At 37.3% G+C, this 21,983-nt stretch overlaps 1 pseudogene; it reads right to left on the bottom strand.

Moving 5' to 3' along the window:
* Positions 1–20,277: 20,277 nt before the first annotated feature.
* Positions 20,278–21,058, bottom strand: LOC105544740 (annotated as a pseudogene).
* Positions 21,059–21,983: the final 925 nt, after the last annotated feature.

Below are 21,983 nucleotides of genomic sequence, written 5' to 3'. Positions count from 1 at the left end.
AAATGCCCCAATTAAAAGACACAGACTGACAAATTGGATAGAGTCAAGACCTGTCAGTGTGCGGTATTCAGGAGACGACCTCACGTGCAAAGACACATACGGTCTCAAAATAAAGGGATGGAGGAATATTTACCAAGCAAATGGAAAGCAGAAAAAAAAAAAAAGCAGGGGTTGCAATCCTAGTCTCTGTAAAACAGACTTTAAACCAACAAAGATAAAAAAAGACAAGAATATTACATTATTGTAAAGGGATCAATGCAACAAGAAGAGCTAACTATCCTAAATATATATGCACCCAATACAGGAGCACCGAGATTCATAAAGCAAGTTCTTAGAGACCTACAAAGAGACTTAGACTCCCACACAATAATAGTGGGAGTCTTTAACACCCCACTGTCAATTTTAGACAGATCAACGAGACAGAAAATTAACAAGGATATTCAGGACTTGAACTCAGCTCTGGACCAAGCAGACCCAATAGATATGTACAGAACTCTCCACCCCAAATCAACAGAATATACATTCTTCTCAGCACCACATCACACTTATTCCAAAATTGACCACATAATTGGAAGTAAAACATTCCTCAGCAAATGCAAAAGAACGGAAATCATAACGAACAGTCTCTCAGACCACAGTGCAATCAAATTAGAACTCAGGAATAAGAAACTCACTCAAAACTGCACAACTACATGGACACTGAACAACCCGCTCCTGAATGACTACTGCATAAATAATAAAATTAAGGCAGAAATAAATAAATTCTCTGAAACCAATGAGAACAAAGACACAATATGCCAGAATCTCTGGGGCACTGCTAAAGTAGTGTTTAGAGGGAAATTTATAGCACTAAATGCCCACAGGAGAAAGTGGGAAAGATCTAAAATTAACACCCTAACATCACAATTAAAAGAACTAGAGAAGCAAGAGCAAACAAATTCAAAAGCTAGCAGAAGACAAGAAATAAACTAAGATTAGGGCAGAACTAAAGGAGATAGAGACACGAAAAACCCTTCAAGGAATCAATGAATCCAGGAGCTGGTTTTTTGAAAAGATTAACAAAATAGATAGACCTCTAGCCAGACTAATATAGAAGAAAAGAGAGAAGAATCAAATAGACACAATAAAAAAAGATAAAGGGGATATCACCGCTTATCCCACAGAAATACAAACTACCCTCAGAGAATACTATAAACATCTCTATGCAAATAAACTAGAAAATCTAGAAGAAATGGATGCATTCCTGCACATATACACCATCCCAAGACTAAACCAGGAAGAAGTCGAACCCTGAATAGACCAATAATAAATTCTGAAATTGAGGCAGTAATTAATAGCCTACCAACCAAGCCCAGGACCAGATGGATTCACAGCCAAATTCTACCAGAGGTACAAAGAGGAACAGATACCATTCCTTCTGAAACTATTCCAAACAATAGAAAAAGAGGGAATCTTCCCTAACTCATTTTATGAGGCCAGCATCATCCTGATACCAAAACCTGGCAGAGACAGAACAAAAAAAGAAAATTTCATGCCAATATCCCTGATGAACATTGATGTGAAAATCCTCAAAAAAATACTAGCAAACCAAATCCAGCAGCACATCAAAAAGCTTATCCACCACAATCAAGTGAGCTTCATCCCTGGGACACAAGGTTGGCTCAACATACACAAATCAATAAACGAAATCCATCACATAAACAGAACCAATGACAAAAACCACATGAATATCTCAATAGATACAGAAAAGGCCTTTGATAAAATTCAACACCACTTCATGCTAAAAACTCTCAATAATCTAGGTATTGATGGAATGTATCTCAAAATAATAAGTGCTATTTATGACAAACCCACAGTCAGTATTATACTGAATGGGGAAAAGCTGGAAGCATTCCCTTTGAAAACCGGCACAAAAGAAGGATGCCATCTCTCACCACTCCTATTCAACATAGTATTGGAAGTTCTGGCCAGGGCAATCAGGCAAGAGAAAGAAATAAAGGTTATTCAAATAGGAAGAGAGGAAGTCAAATTGTCTCTGTTTGAAGATAACATCATTGTGTATTTAGAAAACCCCATCGTCTGAGCCCAAAAGCTCCTTAAGCTGATAAGCAACTTCAGCAAAGTCTCAGGATACAAAATCAATGTGCAAAAATCGCAAGCATTCTTATACACCGATAATAGAGAAACAGAGAGCCAAATCATGAGTGAAATCCTATTCACAATTGCTACAAAGAGAATAAAATGTCTAGGAATACAACTTACAAGAGATGTGATGAGGGATGTGGAGGACCTCTTCAAGCAGAACTACAAACCATGCTCAAGGAAATAAGGGAGGACACAAACAAATGGAAAAGCATTCCATGCTCACAGATAGGAAGAATCAATATCATGAAAATGGCCATACTGCCTAAAGTAATTTATAGATTCAATGCTATCCCCATCAAGCTACCATTGACTTTCTTCACAGAATTAGAAAAAAGTACTTTAAATTTCATATGCAACCAAAAAAGAGCCCGTATAGCCAAGGCAATCCTAAGCAAAAAGAACAAAGCTGGAGGCATCATGCTACCTGACTTCAAACTATACTACAAGGCTACAGTAACCAAAACAGCATGGTACTGGTACCAAAACAGATATATACACCTACAGAACAGAACAGGGCCTCAGAAATAAGGCCACACATCTACAACCATCTGATCTTTGACAAACCTGAAAAAAACAAGCAAAGGGGAAAGGATTCCCTGTTTAATAAATGGTGCTGGGAAAATTGGCTAGCCATATGCAGAAAACTGAAACTGGACCCCTTCCTTACACCTTATACAAAAATTAACTCAAGATGTATTAAAGACTTAAATGTAAGACCTAAAACCATAAAAACCCTGGAAGAAAACCTAGGCAATACCATTCAGGACATAGGCATGGGCAAAGACTTCATGACCAAAACACCAAAAGCAATGGCAACAAAAGCTAAAATTGACAAATGTGATCTAATGAAACTAAAGAGCCTCTGCACAGCAAAAGAAACTATCATTAGAGTGAACAGGCAATCTACAGAATGGGAGAAAATGTTTGCAATCTATCCATCTGACAGAGGGCTAATATTCAGAATCTACAAAGAACTTAAACAAATTTACAAGAAAAAATAAACAACCCTATCAAAAAAGGATATGAACAGACACTTGTCAAAAGAAGACATTTATGAGGCCAACAAACATATCAAAAAAGAAAAAAAAACTCATCATCACTGGTCATTAGAGAAATGCAAATCAAAACCACGTTGAGATACCATCTCATGACAGAATGGCAGTCATTAAAAAGTCAGGAAACAACAGATACTGGAGAGGATGTGGAGAAATATGAATGATTTTACACTGTTGTTGGGAGTGTAAATTAGTTCAACCATTATAGCAGACAGTGTGGCAATTCCTCTAGGATCTAGAACCAGAAATACAATACATCACATGCTGGGGTGCAAGGATAGGGGAGGGATAGCATTAGGAAAAATATCTAATGTAGATGACAGGTTGATGGGTACAGCAAACCACTGTGGCACATGTCATGCTAGGTAACAAACCTGCACGTTCTGCACATGTATCCCAGAACTTAAAGTGTAATTAAAAAAAAAAAAGACAAACCCCTAGAGAATAAAATATATAAACAAACAAACAAAAAAAAATCCAAGGATTAAATGACACATTTGGTGACTACTTCCATTAAAAAGTAATTTTTCTGCTTTGACCTTAGTTATTTTGTTATCTAAAACATTAATCTCTTTTTTTTTTTTTTTTTCGAGACAGAGTCTCGCTCTGTCACCCAGGCTGGAGTGCAGTGGCCGGATCTCAGCTCACTGCAAGGTCCGCCTCCCGGGTTTACGCCATTCTCCTGGCTCAGCCTCCCGAGTAGCTGGGACTACAGGCGCCCGCCACCTCGCCCGGCTAGTTTTTGTATTTTTTAGTAGAGACGGAGTTTCACCGTGTTAGCCAGGATGGTCTCGATCTCCTGACCTCGTGATTCGCCCATCTCGGCCTCCCAAAGTGCTGGGATTACAGGCTTGAGCCACCACACCCGGCTCTTTTTTTTTTTTTTGAGACGGAGCCTTGCTCTGTCGCCCAGGCTAGAGTGCAGTGGCATATTCTCAGCTCACTGCAACCTCCACCTCCTTGGTTCAAGTGATTCTCCTGTCTCAGCCTCCCTAGTAGCTGGGATTACAGGCACCCACCACCGCGCCCGGATACTTTTTGTATTTTTAGTAGAGACAGGGTTTCACCATCTTGGCCTGGCTGGCCTCGAACTCCTGACCTCATGATCCACCCACCTCAGCCTCCCACTGCTGGAATTACAGGCGTGAGCCACTGTGCCCAGCCCGACATTAATCTCAAATGCTATAATTTTTGTTCTCAGTTTTCCAATAACAGGATTACTAGAAGACAACATTTAGTTGAAAAGACAAAGCTCATGTATTGTCAACCTCCCCCAAGACTGTCATGATCTGGAGTTATAATATTCAAGGAGTATTTAACTGACAATTTTTACACCCTAGTCAGTGACTAGACTAGAGAGACACAGAGATTAGAGAGACATAGAGAAACTTATTTTCGTTCTTTAAAAATATTGAAAATCATGTCTGTAATGATAGAGACAGGAGGCAGAGAAATTCTAGGTAGAAAAGGGCAGGTTCCCTTGTGAAGCTCCACTTTCAAGCCTGGAACCACAGCCCAAAGTAAGAACATGCATTCCCATTTTCCCACTCCAACATTGCCTTTTTCAAAACCACCCATGGCCCGACCTGCCCTCCTTCTTGTACCCATAAAAACCCTAGGCTCCACTGAAAGAGAGCAGAGAAGGGGAAAAGAGAAGGAGTAGTTGAACATTGGAGAGAAGCAGCTTAACTTCAATGGGATGGCTTGACAGCGGAACTTTGGAGCAGAGTCCCTCCAGAGACTGTCAGACTTCAAGGGAAGAATACCTTCCTGTTCCACTCCCTTTCCAGCTGAGCACCACTTCCATCGGCAATAAAATCCTCTGCATTCACCACCCTTCAATTTGTTCATGGGACCTGATTTTTCCTAGACACCGAACAAGAGCTTGGGTGCCATGGCTGCAGATGATAAAGGCTGTCACACTGACCCTCTGCCCTCCTGGTGGAGAGCAACTGCCTCATGCAAAAACGCAGAGGTCCCACTGAGCTGTTTAACACTTGAGCTGTCCTCGGATAGCAAAGCTAAAAGAGCGTACTGTAACGCACACCCTCTGGGGCTTTAGGGGTCATGGGTACCCCCGGACTAGATCCTGCTGCCAGGACTCCTGGCACCCACTCACCTGCGTGCTCCCCTTCCTGCTGGGGTTGAGAGCTGTGGGCTGAGTAAGCGAGGCACCCTTGTCGCTGAGGCCCACAAAGGGGTCAGGGAAAATCTCCTGTTTCAGTAATGTTATACATAGTCTATATACCAGCTTTCTGCTCTACAAAACAGGATGATGGTAACTACTATTATTCTATTTTATAATGATAAAAATTGTTTTTTTCTCAATTAAAAAACATGCCATTTTCCCCTTTTTAACTTTCAAAACAAAATTAATATCATAAAGATAATTACATTCACTCAGTGAGAGAGGAATAATATATACAGATATCATCTTCTTTGTATAATATCAAATATAATATAAAATATTTTGCTAATGAACATACCTTCTGGCAATTCTATTTATGACTTTATAAACAGAAACCACGACAGAGCTTATCTTAAAATAATCTATTTAAAAAGCATAAGTTTCAACGGAGGAAAAACTAAGACAGAGTGATCTTAAAATAGAGAGGGTTCAGTTTAAGATTCAAAACAGACAATTTTGCAAGCTTCTGTTCTATGAGGAAATTCACAGTTGTGAGTTTAGATACCATCTGGTTTAGGAGGCCTCAGTTTTTCCATACAGAGGACCAGCTCCCAATTTGACATCCTGGTATGTGGCCTAAGGGAATTGGTAACAACATCCTTTACAGCAGCTGCTCAACTTTTTAACAGAAAATCACAGGGGTCTGAGAGAAGGGTACATCCTACGGCAACTGGCTTAGCAACCAGTTAACCTAATGCCTGCAAGGTGCCTCCTAAAGAACCCAGATCCAGGACCACAATACAGAAAATCAACTTGGAGCTGGAATGGGCTTCACAGTTACCTAGTCTAGTGGTCCCACACTTGGATTCAACAATGAGTTTCCAAAACAAAACAACAACAACCCAACAAAACAAAAAGTTTCACAGGGCTTTAGCTTCTAGAAAGGTAGAGTAGATATTCTTTCATCTATTCTTTCCTCTAAGTATAACTAAAGGAATAACATGGCAGTGAGTTCTCTGGGCTTTATTTTTACTTTGTATAGATCCCAGAAGCCAGCAAACTGGAAACACCAACAGGCGTAGACAAACAAAGAAAAAAGCCCATTATAAGCCTGCTCTCTCTAGCCACAGGACCAAGAAAGGGGGCAGTTTTGCAAGAGAAAAAACTTCTAGGCAATAATTGCTCTACTCCACCACAGAAAAGAACTGTAACCCCACCCTACCTATACTAGCAAACGTCAAATGGGGAGCCCAAAATTCCCTTCAGGCCATGCTGTATAAAGGCATCCTAATCCCACCACTGGGGAAGTATCAGAGAAGGCCAAGTAGAATTTTATGACTTTCATCCCACTGGGAAATTTGAGAAATTTTATAGTATCAGTGGAGACTACATGGGAAGTCTGGATTTCCACTGTACTCAGTATTAATGAGGCACTCCTCTCCTACCTACATGCTATGTGGTGTCAGAGGAGAGCCAGTGGACAGTAAGGACTTATATCAGCAAAGAAGGCCACCTCCCTCCCGGTGGCAGTAGAGGCCATGTGGGAAGCAATGATGACACACTCCTACTCCTCTCAGTCAGGCAGTATCAGTAAAGGCTTAGTGGAGAGTTGGAACTTCCACTCCCACCCGGCAGTAACAAGGAGGCCTCAACCCCACTTGGGTATCAGTGGAGATTGAGTGAGGGACCTAAATGTCTACCCTCAGCTGGCAATAAAGAGGTGGTACCCACCCCCCCTCCTGCCATAGTAGTGTCAGAGAAAGCCATGTAAAACAAAACATGTAACTAAGATCTGGAGTTTCATAATGTAATACTCAAAATGTCCAGATTTCCATTGAAAATTACTTGTCACACCATGAACTAAAAAATTTCAAACTGAATGAAAATAGACAATGAATAGATGCCAATACTGAGATGACAGCAACATTAGGATTTAAATCCAACAAGAATTTAAAGGCAGCTATTATATATGCTTCAATGAGAAATTACGAACATGCTTGGAACAAATGAAAAATCAGAAAATCTAAGCATAAGTGATGTGCAAAATCATAGCAACCACGAAAAAATTATAACGAAAAGATATACTCAAAAAACCATATCTAAATAAATAGAATTCACGAACATATTCGAGTAACCCGCAAGAAGTAAGGAAAAAGAAAATGGAAACAAAACTCAGAGGAAACAAATAGAAAGCAAAAATGAAGTGACAAATATAAACTCTAATACATCAATAATTACTTTATATGAAAATGGCCTAAAGGCATCCATTAAAAGACAGATTGACAGAAGGGATTTGAAAAGATGACCTAATTACATGCTGTCTAAAAGAAACTTACTTCAAGTATGATGATAGAAACAGGGTTGAAAGTAAAAGAATGAAAAAAGATATGATGCAAACATTAATCAAAAAGAAAGCAAGTGTGTCTACACTAATATCGGATAAAGAGAAAAAAACTACCAGGGACAGAGAGGGCCTTTAACATAATGACAAAATGATCACTCCACCAAAAAGACATAGCAATCCCACATATGTATGCACCAAACAACAGAGATGGAAAATATGTGAAGCAAAAACTGACAGGATTAATGACATAGACAAATACACAATTATAGTTGGAGATGTCAGCACGTCTCTCTCAACAATGGATAGATCAATGAGACAGAAAGATCTGCAAGCTATAGAAGAACTCAACAACATCAAACAACAGAATTCTACCCCCAAACAGCAGAGTATATATTCTTTTCAAGTTTTCCTGAATACGTACCAAGATAGACCTTATTCTAGGCCATAAAACAAACCTCAACAAATGTAAAAGAACTGAAATAATACAGAGTAAGTTGTCTGATCACAATGAAATCAAATTAGAAATCAACAATGGAAAGACAATAGGAAAATCACTAAACACTTGGAAAGTAAACAAGTAATGAAAATATAATGCATCAAAATTGTGGGCTGGGCACAGTGGCTCACACCTATAATCTCAGCACTTTGGAAGGCCTAGGTGGATGGAACACCTGAAGTCAGGAGTTCGAGACCAGCCTGGCCAACATGGTGAAACCTCATCTCTACTAAAAATACAAAAAATCAGCTGGGTGTGGCAGTGCACACCTGTAATCCCAGCTACTAAGGAGGCTGAAGCAAGAGAATCACTTGAACCCAAGAGGCAGAGGTTGCAGTGAGTGATATTGTGCCACTGCACTCCAGTCTGGGCAACAGAGTGAGACTCCATCTCAAAATAAATTAAAGAAAAATTTTGAGACACAGCTGAAGCAGTGCTGAGAAAATAATTCATATCACTAAATGAATACATTAGAAAAGAAGAGTTTCAGATTAATGATCTAAGTTTCCACCTAAGGAAGCTAGAAAAAGGAGAGAAAAAACCAAGCAGAAGGGAAAAATGAACATGAAAGTGGAACCAATAAAACTGAAAATAGAAAAACAATAGGGAGAGGAGTGATGTCAGCAAGATGGAGTAGTAAGAGATAGCAGCCTCCCTCCTCTAACAAAAAATAATAATTAAACAGCTATTCAAGGATAAAAATAGCCCTGAAATGACTCAAATGTCCATTTAAAAACTACAACAACACAGTGGAGCAAAAAAAGATAATAACCATACAGAAAAGATTGCTAATGAGATTGGCTAATTAGAGACATCTGGAGATGGCTGGGAGTAAAGGCAAGGCATGGGGGCTATCTTTATCAGCCATGCAGCAGGTGCCATTGTAACTCCAAGTGGCCTGCCCAATGGAGGACTCCGGCAACCTTCTTCTTTGCTGCTCAGGACCTCAATAGCCCTGATGACAGCCACAGACTGTGCAGCTTTCACTGTGGAGAACCCTGTAGTGTTCATTGGTGCCAACCCCAGAATCCTGCTCTGCAGAGGACACTGGCATCTTTCATTACTGAGATAATGAACAGTCATTGTTGCCACAGACTCCCCAGAGAGAGAGATACTGCTGAGCACCCCCAGAAGAGCATAGGCTGTTGTGCATGTTGAGGACCCCTGCAATCCTTACTGATGATGACCTCAGCTGACGGAGCTGCACAGATATTACAACACTGTTCCTTCTATAGAGCTGAAACTATCACCTAATTCTTCCAGTGCCCTTGCACCAGCCCAGCACCACCTTGCTGAAGGTCTTTCCCCACAAAAATCAGTTTGTAAAATCTGGAAGAAAGGCTTGCTCCATAAAATACACAGACATCAGCATGGGAACCAAAAAAAAAAAAAAAAGAGGAAACATACACAGACATCAACATGAGAACAAAAAAAAAAAATAGAGGAAACACAATATCACCAGAGGAACACAATAATTTTACAATAACCAACCCCAAGGAAATAAAGATCTACAAACTGCTGAACATAGAATACAAAATACTTGTTTAAAAGAAGTTCAGTAAGCTATAACAGAACAAAAGAATACAAAATACTTGCTTAAAAGAAGTTCAGTAAGCTATAACAGAACACAGATAGACAACTCAATGCAATCAAGAAAAAAATACACGAGCAAAATGAGAAGCTCAACAGACAGATAGGAATTTAAAAAAAGAAAAAAAGAAACAAGTATTGGAGTTGAAGAATACAATGAATAAAATGCAAAATGAAATAGAGAGCATCAACAGCAGACTTGAACAAGTGGAGGGGGAAAACTATAAACTCAACGACCACTCATTTGAAATTATCCAGTTAGACAGGGAAATAGAAAAAGGAAATTTTTTAAAGTGAAGAAAATATATGTGAATTATAGGACACCAAAAAGCAGCCCAATGTATACATTATGGGAGTTTCAGAAGAAGAGAGAGAGAGCAAAGCAGGCAGAAAGCTTATTGAAAGAAACAATGTTGGAAAACTTCCCAAATCTGGGGATATGTATGGATATCTAGGAATATGAAGCTCACAGATCCCCATACAGATGCAATCCAAAGAGGACTTCACCAAAACGAATTGTAATAAAACTGTCAAAAATCAAAGACAAAATTTTCAAAGTAGCATGAGAAAAGAAACTCATCTCACACAAGGGAGTCTTCATAAGGCTACCAGCAGACTTCTCAGCAGAAACCCTATAGGCCAGGAGAGAGTAAGATATATTCAAAGTCCTGAAAAAAAAATATGACAACCAAAACTATTTTACCCAGCAAAGCTGTCCTTCAGCAATGAATGAGAGAGAAAGACATTCCCAGACAAACAAAAGCTGAGGGAGTTCATTACCACTAGACCTTCCATATAAGAAATACAGAAGGGAGTTATTCAAGCTAAAATGAGAAGACACTAATGGAAAACATATGAAAGTATGAAACTCACTGGTAAAGGTAAATATATAATCAAATTCAGAGTGCACTAATTACTGTAATAGTATAAAAGTTTAAAGACAAAAGCATTAAAAATAACTATAACTACAATAATTTGTTCATTGATACATAATATAAAAAGAAAAATGTAAATTATGACATCAAAATATAAAATGGAGGTGAGTAAAAGAGTAGAGTTTTTGTATGCAGTTGAAGTTCAGTTAATATCAACTTAAAATAGATTGTTATAATTATAAAATATTTTATGGAAGCCTAATGGTAACAACAAAGTACAAACTATAGTAGATACACAAAAGATAAACAGAAAAAAATCAAAGCATACCACTATGGAAAACCATCAAATCACAAAGGAAGACAGGAAAGAAGGAAGAAAGGAACAAAGGAACTAAAAACAGCCAGGAAACAATTAATGAGATGGTAATAGTAAGTCCTTACCTATAAACAATTATTTTTTATTTAAATGGGTTAAATTCAGTTAGATGCAGTGGCTCATGCCTGAAATCCCAGCACTTTGGGAGGCCAAGGCAGGTGGATCACTTGTGTTAAGAGTTCCAGACCAGCCTGGCCAACATGGTGAAACCCTGTCTCTACCAAAAATACAAAAATTAGCCAGATGTGGTGGTGCATGCCTGTAATCCCAGCTACTCGGGAAGCTGAGGCAGGAGAATTGCTTGAACCTGGGAGGTGGAGGTTGCAGTGAGCTGAGATCACACCACTGCACTCTGGCAACAAAGTGAGATTCCATCTCCAAAAAAGGGGGAGTTAAATCCCCCAATCAACAAACAAACATAGAGTGCCTGAATAGACAAAAACAAAAACAAAAAAGATACAACTATATGCTACCTACAAGAGCCTCACTTCAACTTTAAGAAAACACACAGGCTGAAAGTGAAGGAATTGAAGAAGATAGTTCATGCAAATGGAAACCAAAAGAGAGCAGGGATAGCTATACTTATATCAAACAAAATAAACTATAAGTCAAAATAATGATAAAGAGGTCAATTCATCAAAAGGATATAGCAATTGTAAATATGCACCCAGTATTGGAACCCACAAATATACTAAGCCAATATTAAAGGCCTAAAAGGAGAAATCTATAGCAATACAATAATAGTAGAAACTTTAACATCTCATTTTCAAAATGGACAGTCATCCAAGCAGAAAATCCATAAGGAAATATTGTACTTGAACTACAATTTAGATCAAATGGACCTAACAGACATATCCAGAACATTTAATCCAATAGCAGCAGAATATACATTCATCTCAAGTACACATGGAACATTCTCCAGGATAGATCATATGTTCGGCTACAAAACAAGTCTTAACAAATTTAAGAAGCTGGAAAATTTACAAATATGTTAAAATTAAACAACATACTCCAGAACAATCAATGGATGAAGGAAGAAATCAAAAGGGAAATTAAAAAAATCTTGAGACAAATAAAACTGAAAACACAACATACCAAAACTTATGGAATGTAACAAAATAAATAACCTAATGTTATACCTTAAGGAACTAAAAAAGGATAACTAAGTGCAAAGTTATCAGAAGAAAGGAAATAACAAGATCAGAGCAGAAACAAGTGAAATAGAGAGTAGAAAAGATCAATGAAACTAAGAGCTGGTTTCTTGAGAAGATAAAACTGACACACATTTAGCCAAATTAAGTAAGAAAAACAGAGAAGACTTGAATGAAGAAAATCATAAGCAGGGGACATTACAACTGCAACTCCATAAATACAAAGGGTCATAGACAACTACTATACATAATTATATACCAGTAAATTAGATAACCTAGAAGAAATGTATACATTCCTAGAAACATACAACTTACCAACACTGAAACATGAAGAAACAGAAAATCTGAATAGATTTATAACTAATAAGAACTAATAAGAACATTGAATCAGAACAAAAATCTCCCAAAAAAGAAAAGACCAGGAACATATGGCTTTACTGGCAAATTCTACCAAATACTGAAAGAAGAATTAATGCCAATCTTTCTCAAACTCTTCCAGAAAATTGAAGAGGAGAGAACACTTCCAACCCCATTTTATGAAGCCAGCATTACCTTGATACCTAAACCAGATGAGGATACTGTAAGAAAAGAAACTTAGAGGTTAATATCCCTGATGAATATAGATGCAAAAATTCTCAACAAAATACTAGCAAATTGAATTCAATAGCACATTAAAAGAATCAAACACCATAATCAAGTGAGATGCAAGGATGTTTCAATAGACACAAAACAATAAAGATGACACACCAGATTAACAGAATAAAGGATAAAAATTATATGATCATCTCAATAGATGCAGAAAAAGCATTTTAAAAAATCAACATGTTTCATGATAAAAACTCTTAACAAATTAGGCATAAAAGTAATTTATTTCAACATAATAAAGCCGTATATGACAAGCTCCCAGCTAACATCATATCAATGGTGAAAAGCTGAAAGGTTTTCCTCTAAGAATCAGAACAAGACAGACAAGGATGTCCTCTCTTGCCTCTTCTATGTAACATAGTACTGGAAGTCCTAGCCAGAGCAATTAGGGAAGAAAAAGAGATCAAAGGAATCTACATTGAAAAGGAAGAAGTAAAATTACTGTTTGCAGATGATATGGTCTTGTACATATAAAATCCTAAAGACTTCACCTAAAATTGGTTAGAAGTAATCAACAAATTAAATATAATACCAGGATAGAAAATCAACATATTAATATCAGTTGTATCAGTTTCTACATTTCAACAAGGAACTATCCAAAAAACAAATCAAGAGAACAACCTCATTTAAAATAGCATCAAAAAAATTAACGTATTTGGGAATAAATTAAACTATGGAGGTAAAAGGTCTGTATACTGAAAACTACAAAACATTGGTGATGAAATTGAAGACATAAACAAATGGAAAGATATCACATGTTCATGGATTGGAAGAATATTGTTAAAATGTCCATACTATGCAAAGTGATCAATAGATTCAGCATAATCTTTGTCAAAATTATATCATCATTTTTCATAGAAATAGTAAAAACAATACTAAAGTGTGGATAGAATCACAAAGGACCCCAAACACCCAAAGCAATCATGAGAAAAAACAAGGCTGGTGGCATCACCCTTCCTTCATTTTGTTGAGACAGATTCTCACTCTGTCACCCAGGCTGGAGTGCAATATGCAATGGTGCAATCATGGCTCACTGCAGCCTCAATCTCTGTGCTCAAGACATCCTCCCATCTCAGCCTCCCATGTATCTGGGACTACAGGTACATACTACATGCTTGGCTAATCTTTTTTCACTTTTTGTAGATACAGGGTCTCAATATGTCGTCCAGGCTGGCATCACACTTCTTAATTTCAAATTACATTGCAAATAAATAGTAATAAAACAGTATGACACTGGCCTAAAAACAGACACACTAAGCAATTGAACAGAATACAGAGCCCAGAAATAAACCCACACATGCACAGTCAACCAGTCTTTGACAAGGGCTTCAAGAATACACAATGAAGAAAGGTGATATCTTCAAAAAAACAGTGTTGGGAAACTGGATATCCACATGCAAGGAAATGAAACTGTATCCCCACTTTACATCACTTCCAAAAATTAACCCAAATTGAATTTAAGATGTAAGTGTAAAACTCGAAATTGTAAAACTCCTAGAAGAAAGAGAAAAGCTCCTTGACATTAGTCTTGGCAGTGATATTTTGGCTATGACACGAAAGGCACAGGCAATAAAAGCAAAAACAAACAAGAGTGGTGGCTGGGTGCGGTGACTCATGCCTGTAATCCCAGCACTTTGGGAGGTTGAGAAGGGTGGATCATGAGGTCAGGAGTTCAAGACCAGTCTGGCCAACATGGTGAAACCCCATCTCTACTAAAAATACAAAAAATTAGCTGGGCATGATGGCGCGTGCCCGTAATCCCAGCTACCCAGGAGGCTGAGGCAGAGAATTGCTTAAACCTGAGAGATGGAGGTTGCAGTGAACCGAGATCATGCCACTGCACTCCAGTCTGGGTGACAGAGCAAGACTCCATCTCAAAAAAAAAAAAAAAAAAGAAAAGAGAAAACAAAAACAAAGAAACAAACAAACAAAAAAAGGGGCTACACTGGGAAAAAAAAAGCTTTTGCACAGCAAACTAAACAATCAACAAAGTAGAAAGGCAACCTACAGAATGGGAGAAAATATATCTGATGTAAGGGGCTAACAACTAGAATGTATAAGGAACTAATACAGCTCAATAGCAAAACAAACAAACAAAAAACAACAACAAAACACAAATAATCTGGTTTCAAAATGGGCGAAAGACCTGAATGGATACTTTTCCAAAGAAGATACACAAATGGCCAGCAGATACAGGAAAGGGTACTATACATCACTAACCATCATGGAAATGCAAATCAAAACCACAATTAGAGATAATCTCACATCTGTTAGGATGTCTGTAATAAAAAATATCAAAAGATACCAAGTGTTGGCAATAATGTGGATAAATGAAAACCGTCTCAAACTTTTGGTGGGAATGTAAATTGGTATAGCTACTATAGAAAACAGTATGGAGGTTCCTTACAAAATTAAAAATAAAACTTTTATATAATCCAGCAACCCCAAGTCTGGGTATATCTCTGAAGTCACGGAAATCAGTATCTTAAAGAGATATCTACACTCCCATGTTCATTGGATGGATGAACATTGGATTGGATTTTATCAATGGATAAAAAATGTGTTATGTATGTATAATAGAATATTATCGAGCCATAAAATGAAGGAAATACTGCCATTGTGATCTCATAGAAACAGAGAGTAGAATGGTGGTTCCCACGGACTGGGGCTGTGGGAAAATGAAGAGATGGTGGGCAAAGGGTACAAGCCTTCAATAGTAAGATGAATACAATTTGAGGTTCTAATGTACAGTGTGAGAATTATACTTAAAAATATTGTTCTGTATACTTGAAATTTGCTATGAGAGTACATCTTAAGCATTCTCTCTCTCTCATTCTCTCTCTCTCTCTCACATACACACACACACACATTAGCTGGCCAAGGTATCTGTGTGCGGTGATGATTATGTTAATTAACTTGATTGTGGTAATCAGTTCACAATCTATACATATATCAAATCATCATCTTGTACACTTTAAATATATACAGTTTTATCAATTATACTTCAATAAAGCTTTTAGAAAATGAAAAAATGGGCTGGGTGCAGTGACTGTCAGTTGTAATCCCAACACTTTGGAAGGCAGAGGCAGGAGGATTGCTTGAGGCCAGGATTATGAGACTAGTCTGGGCAACATAGTGAGACTCTGCCTCTATAAAATTTTTAAAAATTGACTAGATATGGTTGTACATGCCTGTAGTCCTAGCCACTCAGGAGGTTGAGGTGGGAGGATCACTTGAGCCCAGGAGTTTGAGGTTACAGTGAGCTGTGATTATACCATTACACTATAGCCTGGGTGACAGAGGGAGCTTCTGTCTCAAAAAAAAAAAAAAAAAAAAGGAAAAAAAATCAATGAAACAAAGAACTGTTTCCTTGAAAACATCAATAATGTTGACAAACCTCTAGCATGGCTGAAAAGCAAAAACAGAGAGAAGACACAAATTACTAATATCAAGAAGAAAACATGGATATCATTATAGAACCTGCATATGCTAAAAGAGTAATAAGGGAATATGAAGAAAAATTCTATGTTCAGAAATTTGGCAACTTAGGTGAAATGAATCAAGTTCTTAAAAAGCACAATTCATCCAATATGAAATAGAGAATGTGAAACATTGTACAGGTACTAAGTAAACTGAATTCATAATTCAACATCCTGTCTTGCCCAGGCTGGAGTGCAGTGGAGTGAACCTAGGAGGCGGAGGTTGCACTGAGCTGAGATTGCACCACTGCACTCCAGCTTGGGTAACAGAATGAGACTCCATCTCAAAAAAAAAGAGATCCTCCTGTTTGAGCCTTTCAAGTAGCTATGATTACAAATATGCACCATCATGCTTGGCTAATTTAAAAAATAATTTTGTAGACAGGGTCTACTATGTTGCCCAGTCTGATCTATCAAACTCCTGACCTCAGGCAACTCTCCTGCCTCAGCCTCCCAAAGTGCTGGGATTACAGGTGTGAGCAACCTAACCTGGCCTAGAAATTTCTTATAGTTCTAGAGGCTGGGGAGTCTAAGATCAAGGTGAGAGGGGCACACTGAGAGTCAAACTGGCTTTTATAACAGACCCATTCTTATGTTAACTAACCCACTACCATGGTAACCCATTAATCCATGGCAAGTTCTCATTTCTTAATACTGTTACATTGGGGATTAAATTTCAACATGAGTTTCACAGGACAAAAACATTTAAATCATAGCAGAAGATATGCAGGTGTCAAGTAAGAACATATAAAGATATTTAACGTCATTAGCCATTAGAGATACAAATTAAAACCATGATGAGCTATTACTACAAACGTAACAAAACGGCTTAAATAAAAAATAGTGACAAAACCAGATGCTGTCAAAAATGTGGAGAAACTAGATCACTCACACATTGCTGGGAGGAAAGTAAAATGGTACAGTCATTATGGAAAACATTATGGAAACAATATTGCAGTTTCTTGAAAAATTAAACATGCAACTACCATATCACCCTGAAGTTGCATTCTTGGGTGCTTATTCCAGAGAGATCAAGATTTAATGTTAATATACAAACTTGCACATGAAAAATTAGCTGCATGTAGCAGTGTTTCCCTGTACTCCCAGTTATTCAGGCAGCAGTGGCAGGAGGATTGCTTAAGCCTGGCGGGTTGAAGCAGCAGTGAGCTGTGATCACATCACTGCACTCCACCGTGGGCAAAAGAGTGAGACTCTCAAAAACACAAAACAAAACCAAACAAAACCCTGCAAATGAGTGTTTATATATTTTTATTTATAATGGTCTAAAACTTGAACAAACTTAGATGTCCTTCACCAGGTGAATAATTGGTTAAACATATTGTGGCACATCCATACCATGGAATACTACTTGACAATAAAAAGAAAGAAAATATTTTTTTTTGTGGGTACATAGTAAGTGTATATATTCATAAGGACCATGAGATGTTTTGATACAGGAATGCAATGTGTAATAATCACATCATGGAGAGTAGGGTATCCATCCCCTCGAGGATTCATTCTTTGTGTTACAAACAATCCAATTATACTTTTTTAGTTATTTTTAGATGTACAATTAAATTATTATTGACTATTGTCAACCTGCTGTGCAATCAAATGCTAGGTCTTATTCATGCTTTTGAACTATTTTTTGTACCCATTAACCATCCCCATCTTCCTCCTAACCTCCCACTAACCTTCCCAGCCCCTAGTAACCATCTTTCTACTATATCTCCATGAATTCAGTTGATTTGATTTTTAGATCCCACAAATAAATGAGAGCATGGGATGGTTGTCTTTCCATGCCTGCCTTTTTTCGCTTAACATAATGATCTTTGGTTCCATCCATGTTGTTACAAATGACAGGATTTCATTTTTTATAGCTAAATAGTACTCCATTGTGTATATGTACCACGTTTTATTTATCCATTCATCTGTTGAGGGACACTCGGGTTGCTTCCAAATCTTGGCTATTGTGAACAGTGCTACAATAAACATGAGAGTGCAGATAACTCTTCAATATGCTGATTTCCTTTCTTCTGAGTATATATCCAGCTCTATATTTAGATTTTTGAGGAACCTCCAAACTGTTCTCCATAGTGGATGTACTAATTTCATTTTCATCAACAGTGTATGGGTTCCATTTTCTCTACATCCTTGCCAGCATTTCTTATTGCCTGTCTTTTGGATATAAACCATTTTAACTGGGGTGAGATGATATCTCATTGTAGTTTTGATTTGCATTTTGCTGATGATCAATGATATTGGGCACTTTTTCATATGCCTGTTTGTTGTTTGCATGTCTTCTTTTGAGAAATGTCTGCACATCTTTTGCCCATTTTTTGGATTGGATTATTAGATTTTTCCCTATAGAGTTGTTTGAGCTCCTCACATATTCTGGTTATTAATCCCTTGTCAGATGGGCAGCTTGCAAATATTCTCTCCCATTCTGGTAGTTTTCTCTTCACTTTGTTGATTGTTTCCATTTCTGTGCAAAGTCTTTTTAACTTGACGTGATCCCATTTGTCCATTTTTACTTTGGTTGCCTGTGCTTGTGGGGTATTGCTCAAGAAATTTTTGCCTACACCAATGTCCTGGAAACTTTCCCCAATTTTTTTTAGTAGTTTCATAGTTTGAGATCTTAGATTTAAGTATTTAAATCAATTTTTATTTGATTTTTGTTTATGGTAAGAGATAGGGGTCTAGTTTCTTTCTTCTGCATATGGATATCCATTTTTCCCAGCACCATTTATTGAAGAGACTTTTACCCAGTATATGTTCTTGGTACCTTTGTTGAAAATCAGTTCATTGTAGGTATGGGGATTTGTTTCTGGACTCTCTATTCTGTTCCACTGGTTTATATGCCTGTTTTTATGCCAGTCCCGTGCTGTTTTGTTTACTATAGTGCTGTAGTATAATTTTTTTTCTTACCCTATCTTGATGTAGTATAATTTGAAGTCAGGTAATGTAATTCCTCCAGTTTTGTTATTTTTGCTTGGGATAGATTTGATTAGTCTGGGTTTGTTTTGTGGTTTATATACTTTTTAGAATTGTTGTTTCTATTTCTGTGAAGAATGCCATTAGTATTTTGATAGACATTGCATTGAATTTGTAGATTACTTTGGGTAGTACGGACATTTAACAATACTGATTCTTCCAATCCATGAACATGATACATCTTTTCTTTTCTTTTTCTTTTTTTTTTTTTTTTTTGGTGTCATCACTATTTTAGAATTTTCATTATAGAGATCTTTCACTTCTTTGGATAATTCCCAGGTATTTTATTTTATTTGTGGCTATTGTAAATGAGATTACTATTTTGATTTATTTTTCAGATTGCTGTTAACATACAATAATGCTACTGATTTTTGTATGTTGATTTTTGTATCCTTCAACTTTCCTGAGTTTCTTTATCTTCTAATAGTTTGTGTGTGTGTGTGTCTCTGTGTGTGTGGAGTCTTTAGATTTTTCCAAATACAGGATCGTATCATCTTCAAACAATGATAATTTTACTTCTTCCTTTCCAATTTGGAGGCCCTTTATTTCTTTCTCTTCTCTGACTGCTCTAGCTAGGACTTCCAGTAATATGTTTATTAACAGTGACAAAAGTGGGCATCCTTGTTGTGCTCCAGATCTTAGAGAAAAGGCTTTCAGTTTTTCCCCATTCAGTATGATACTAGCTGTGGGTCTGTTATATATGGCTTTTATTATGTTGAGGTTATGTTCCTTCTATACCCAGTTTTTTGGGGTTTTTCTTTTATCGAAGGGATGTTGACTTTTATCAAATCCTTTTTTTGGCCTCAGTTGAAATGATCATATGGTTTTAGTCTTTCATTCTGTTGGTATGATGTATCATATTCATAGACTTGTGTATGTTCAACAATCCTTGCATTCCTGGGATAAATCCCACTTGTTCATGATGAATGATCTTTTCTTCATGCTATATTATCTTTAATTAAGTACAAAAAGCTTTCTAACATGTCTCTAAAGACCATTTCACCTACTTCTCCGTTTGGCTGCCAGTCTCTTGTCTCTCTCTTCAGCAATGGAGAGGCAGATACCCTTTCCTCAGGGAAGAGAAATTCACGGTTTGTTGCCCTTGCGAATAACAAAAATGTTGGAAAGGTGGGTGACAAATCTGTTGCCATTGACATCTTTCACATGAACCACATCAAAAGATCCAGGATATCTCTCTCTGTTGGTGACTACACACATTCTTCCCAGATTAGCACACCCCCCCCGCCCCTGGTCACCATACACAGGTTACCAGTGTTGAACTTGATAAAATCAGGAATCTTACCAGTCTCCAAATCAATCTGAATCTGTTATTCACCTTGATGAGGGGATCAGGGCAGTGGATGGTGTGAACATCATGAATCACCAGATGAGGAATTCCTTTTGTACCCACAAAGATTTTTCTCACTTGGCACAACTTGTATTTAGCCTCCTCAGATTAATACGATGAACAGCAGAGTGAGCCTTGGTGTCATAGATCAGATAGAAATTCTCTCCAGTCTTGTCAATGCTGATGACATCCATGAATCCAAGCAGGGTAGATTACATCAGTTTGGACCTTGCCATTGATCTTAATAAACCACTGCATGCAAATCTTCTTTACTTCATCTCCTGTCAAGGCATACTTAAGTCTGTTCCTTAGGAAAATGATGACAGGGAGGTACTTTCTCAACTTGTGGGGACCGGTGGATGGATGAGGAGCAAACACACCAATTAATTTATCCAGCATACAATGCTTTGGAGCTGGTACTTGCTTCAGATGCTTCTTGACCACAAGCCATGGCTGTGCTAGGCACAGAAAGAGTGATGAATGATCTTTTTAATCTGATTTGTCAGTATTTTGTTGAGAATTTTTGCATCAATGTTCATCAGAGATATTGGCCTATAGTTTTATTTTTTGATATATCCTTGTCTGGTTTTGGTATCAGGGTAATGCTGGCTTCACAGAATGAGTTTGTAAGTATTCCCTTCTACTCTATTTTTTAGGATAGTTTTAGGAGGATTGGTATTCGTTTTTCATGAAATCTTTGCTAGAATTAAGCATTGCAGCCACTGGGACCTGGGCTTTTCTTTACTGTGAGACTTTTTATTATGACTTCAATCTTGTTACTTGTTATTGGTCTGTTTGGGTTTTGGAATTTTTCATGGTTCAATCTTGGTATGTTGTATGTATCTAGAAATTTGTCCATTTCTTCTAGATTTTCCAATTTATTGGCATATAGTTGCTCATACAGCTACTAACGATTTTTTAAGTTTCTGCAGTATCAGCTGTGATGTCCTTTTTCATTTCTGTTTTTATTATTTGGATCTCCTCTGTTTTTTCTTAGTTGGCTAAAGGTTTATCAATTTTGTTTATCTTTTCAAGAAACCAACTTTTCCTTCCATTAATCATTTGTATTGTTGTCTTCCTTTCAATTTCACTTATTTCTGCCCTGATCTTTATTATTTCTTTTCTTCTACTAATTTTGAGCTTGCTTTGCTCTTGCTTTTTTAGTTATTTAAGATGCATTGGTAGGTTGTCTACCTGAAGTTTTTTTTCTTTTTTGATGTAATCACTTACAGCTATGAATTTCCCTCTCAGTAATGTTTTTGCTGTATCACAAAGGTTTTGGTATGTTGTGTTGCCATTATAATTTGTCTCAAGAAATGTTTTATTTTCTTCCTAATTTCTTCATTCACACACTCAT

This window comes from Mandrillus leucophaeus, unplaced genomic scaffold, assembly GCF_000951045.1.
Source record: "Mandrillus leucophaeus isolate KB7577 unplaced genomic scaffold, Mleu.le_1.0 Scaffold307, whole genome shotgun sequence".
Lineage (NCBI taxonomy): Eukaryota > Metazoa > Chordata > Mammalia > Primates > Cercopithecidae > Mandrillus > Mandrillus leucophaeus.
The sequence above is the reverse complement of the archived record's forward strand: the minus strand, read 5'-3'. Positions and strand labels throughout refer to the sequence as shown.